Genomic DNA, 4,875 nt, shown 5'->3' on the forward strand with positions numbered 1-4,875 from the left:
ATATATATATATATATATACACACATACATATACATATATGTATATACATGTAAGCTTTACTGGTTATGTTTCTCTAGAGAACCCAGTCTAACACACCTGTCCACATGGGTGACCTACCAGCCTTTGAAACACTGGTGGCATTGCTTCCAGCATCACAGGAACAATGCAAGCCACCATCATACCACAGAATGCCAGGTAAATGGTGGGTACATCCACAGTGAAATTATTCTAAAGTCAAATACACTGGCAAGGAAATTTCAATTTCATGCAGCAGTTCTCATTTGTTATAATGTTGACAACATATTTGGAAGATAATGTATACATTTTTGAGCAACAAAATTAATATGAAGTTACGATAATATGTATTGTTAAGGACCGAGACACTTTGTAGTAAAGGTATCTATAATGTAATTGAAGAACCCAGACTGAAAGCTCACATCTCATGGCTAACATCGTACACAACCCCACTGACACTGCTGAAACCCCTCCCTCAGCCATTTCCTTTCACGATAAACCACTAGTACAATTTATATTTTCTGTCTCTTATAATCCAGAATTTGGGCCTAAATTCAAAAAAATAACTAGTTCCATTATTTCTGTAAGTACTCTTTTTGGGAGTGAAGCAACGTTAATTAATTGTGTATATTGTAGTCTTTGCTTGTTGATGACAGGGCGTTCATCTCCCTGACAACTGGCACCATAAGATACGGTCTTTACCCTTTCTTTCTGCTGCACTTTCACCTCTGTTCATTAGCTAGCTTGCCTCTACTTGTGGGATTTTCCAAGATGAATTTCCTCTTTTCCTGTTTGCTTCATTCTTTAAGTCTTTTTTTGTTTGTTTGTTTAAGGAGCTCCGGTGGCACAGTGGTTAAAGCATTTGGCTACTAACCAAAAGGTCCAATTGGAACCCTCCAGCCACTCCACAGGAGATAGATGAGGCAGTCTTCTTCCATAAAAATTTACGGCCTTGAAACCCTATGGGGCAGTTCTACTCTGTCCTAGAGGGTCACTGTGACTTGGAATCGACTCCACGGCAGTGGGTTTGGTTTTGATTTATTTTCTGTGTTTAAGAGTTCTGCTTCCTAACAAAGTAGATTCAAAACTATTTGTATTCTACAAAGTTGGGCAGATTAAGAAATAAAAAATACAAGTTATCTACAGCAGTGCAATATTAGGCCATTGAAGCAACTGGTCTGTGTGACCTAAGAGAGCCAGGCTATGAGATCATTACCCCAGAGGGAGTCATGTCACATTGCTGTGTTCGATAGTTACTATTAAAACAAGAACTTACAATTTAAAAACTCTGTGGACAGCAGTTAGCCAAGTCTGAAGTATGCAAGTGCTAGGTGCATGAACTTAATATCCACAAAGCATAACAAATCAAATTCTAAAATTTAAAGAAAAATTTATAATGCTTTATTTGCAATCTGAATTTAAAAGAAAAAACTTAAGGAATTATTATGGTTTCAAAAATAATGTCTTTACAAAATTCTGTATGTTAAAGACAGAATATCTGAAAGGTATCCTGGGCCGTTTACATGTTGCTGTCCTTTTGCCATTTGTTGACATCTTATGCAGGCCCATAGGCTGACCTGTGACTGAGTTCTTTGACATTTTAGGAGGGGTGAAAATTGTATTTTCTGTCTCATAAACCATAAGCTGAAGAGGAATGAATGTTCTCAGGAGAGGTGAACAGACTCTTCTGCAGAATTAAATATGGATTTTCAGTGGCGGTGGGAAGATTACCGGGCTGGAGGCTCTGTCAGGTGCCGAAGTCAGTAGATTACACAAAGTCAGCTCCTCATCTAAGCTGATTGAAAACCTGTGCTTGAAGGCCTCCTGGTCCGCTCAGTCGCCCACTTTGGGCTGGCATCTGGCTGAAGGCTAATATTACATGAAGAGACTTCAAGGGGAGGTCTGCAAGGTTTAGCCACGCACCCCAGTAAACACTCCAATTTCCTCCCACAAAGGAAAGTTTATGAGTGAGTGTGAGACCGGCACAGAGGACGCTCTTTCCGACACTTCCCGTCATTATCATGTTCCCAGCCATTTCCAGGAAATCCGCTGAGCACAGCAAGCCTGCCGTCAGCCCTGCTCTCCGAGGCATCTGGGGGGCTGGGAGGCCCCCGTTTCTCTCCACTGTTTCAGAGACAGGAGTCTGCGGCTTTTGCAGCCTTGCCAGGAAGACAAGACTCCAGAATGTAATGGGATCTGTGTAAAAGCCTCTTAACTCTTTAATGCCAAGTAAAGTAGCCTCTTGGTAAATGCAACTACGAAATCCAAATAAGCAGTGTGTTTAAGGTGATGGGGTGCTTCTTACGGTTGTACCACATGATGATAGTTGGTCTCCAGGAGCGGTACGCATGAAAAATGTCCCACCGCCAAATGGCGTGGTATCTATACCTTTATAACAGTAAAACAAAATGTGACAACTGACAAAAAAAAGATATTTGACACACAGGAAGTGTGAGGGGACTATTACCTAGATTCGTGGTGATGCAGGGACATGTGTATTTCCCTAAATATTTGAAAACATGTCCACTAGACAAACGTTCTGTTCTTGATATTGTAGTTGTTGGTATGTGCCGTCGAGTCAGACCCGACTCAGAGTGGCCCCTCCTTGGGTCTCGGAGGCCATATCACTATGCAAGTAAATTACCCAATCTTCCTTCCGAGGAATGGTTGTTGGGTTTGAAGCATCAGCTTTCTGGTTAGCAGTCAAGTGCCTTAGGCACTACACTACCAGATAGAGTATGTGGAATGATATAGAAGTGTTTTTATAAATAACATGTTCTGATGATGAAGAATTACATGCTTAGTTTAGAAAAGTTAGAAAAATCACAGAATCGTAAAGAAAAAATGTGCTGGAAATGCTCCCATTTTTACTTTCTTGAGAGTTTCTTTTTTCTGCACAAATAGGCATGTATGTGTGAATACTGAGACAAACAGCAAATTGTGTGCTTAACCTATCCACACCTAACATAACCAAACCTAACATATCATGAATATTTTACACTGTTAGTGAAATCAGTGTTCAATACCTCAGTACAAGATTAAAGACATTATTTGATGAGATATTAATCCGCCAGGACCTCAAACCCGTTCCTTCCGGCTCCACTCCCTGCTGAGAATTTGCAATTCCACCCCACATAGACTAGATCCGAATCTGCAGCTTAACAAGATCCCCAGGTGATTGTTACAGATCCCAGGGGGCTTCTAAGGTTGGCACGCATGTGTATGGAAGACTCACCCGGGGACCTTGTTAAATGCAGCTTTGGATTCAGTCTACCTGGGGTGGAAGTGCAAACTCTCAGCAGGAGTTGGACCAGAGTGAACTGGTTCTACCAAAAACCACACTCACTGCCGCGGAGTCAGATCCAGCTCATTGTGATGCCTCCTTGGGTTTCCAAGGCCATATCGCTAGGGAAGTAGATTGCCCAACCTTCCTTCCAAGGAGTGGCTGGTGGGTTTGAGCCGCCAACCTTCTGGTTAGCAGTCAGATGCCTTAGGCCCACCACCAGAGCTCTAGCCCCATGATTAGCTCACAGCTAGAAAGCTCTGTAGGCTGGCATGGCTGCCTGGGCTCTGCTCACAGAGTCCCAAAGTTAGAACCGAGCCTCGACCACAGCCGTGTTGTCATCTGTGTTGCAGTTTCTCCGGCAAGCTCATTCCTGCTCTTGACAGAATTCTTCTTTGTGGCTGTATGTTCTGGTTCCCTAGTGCTGCTCTGACATTCACTGGGGTGCTTGAACAAACAGTTTACTCTCTTACAGTTGCGAGGCTTTAAGTCCGAGTTCAAAGTGCCAGGCTCTAGGGGCTGGGTGAAAGCCCCTCAACCTTGGGCTTCAGCTCTGCCTCCTGCTCCCGGCCCACTGAAGCTGGAGGCTTTTCTTCACTCAGACAGCTGCTGGCTGCTGAGACTGACAAGCCCAAGGTCGACAAGTCATAAGGCACAGTCCTGATGTTAGCAGAACACATGGCAGGCCATTCATTCAAGGCCATTGAAAGTCCCGAGGTCGGCAGAGCGCGGCAGGCTGCTTACGGTCAGTCCTTGGTTCCAGCATCAGAGCTCCTAGGGAGCAAGAAGCACGGGCTCACACGTGCCGGCTGGCCGATCGCAGCAAGCAGTTTCACGTTTCTCACCACGTCAGAGATGCTGCTGCCAGGGAGGGCTGCTGACTGTCTCTCGCCCAACCCCCAGCCCTTTCCTATGGAGTCAAAGCCTCTTTTCCAGTGTGCAGCCCCTGAAAGGGCAGAGGACACAGTAAGCAATGGAAGGACACGCTTATTTGCGCTTACATACCCATCTGTAATGAATAGTTCCACGTTGTTTCACCACCTCTTTGATGTGAAACTGTTCACTACAGATCAGTAACTAAGGACAGTGAGCCAGTGTGTACCTTGTCTATTGCATTGTTCCCAGATCAGCTCACTTGCCGTCGCCTTTCACAGGAGGGACTCATGTCCCAGGTCTGGGGGGTTTCATGCTGTGTAGGGGCCAGGAAACCTTGGGCCGTCTCAGAACTCTGCTACAAAAGGGATGGGGAACAAGTTTTCCTGGGGTCCTGGCTGACTCGCAAAGGCTGTTATGAGGGGCTTTGCAGCCTGTTTACATCCTCATAAAAAGTTGGAAGAGAGCTGTAGTGGATGTGAATATCGGCTGTGCAGGAAAGAGTTCTTTAATTAACCTTTTTTGAAGATCTCTGCAGATTCCCGTGCAGTTGTAAGAAACGATGCGGAGAGACCCACACCGTGATGGTAACGGTGCAGGGCAATGCTCCAGCTGAGTGCAGTCAGTGTACAGTCAAGGCCGCGGGAGTATGCTCACTGTACAGTCAAGGCCCCGGGAGTATGCTCACTGTACAGTCAAGGCC

Source organism: Orycteropus afer, unplaced genomic scaffold (genome assembly GCF_000298275.1).
Source record: "Orycteropus afer afer isolate SDZICR_OR568_19922 unplaced genomic scaffold, OryAfe1.0 scaffold00385, whole genome shotgun sequence".
Taxonomy (NCBI): Eukaryota; Metazoa; Chordata; class Mammalia; order Tubulidentata; family Orycteropodidae; genus Orycteropus; species Orycteropus afer.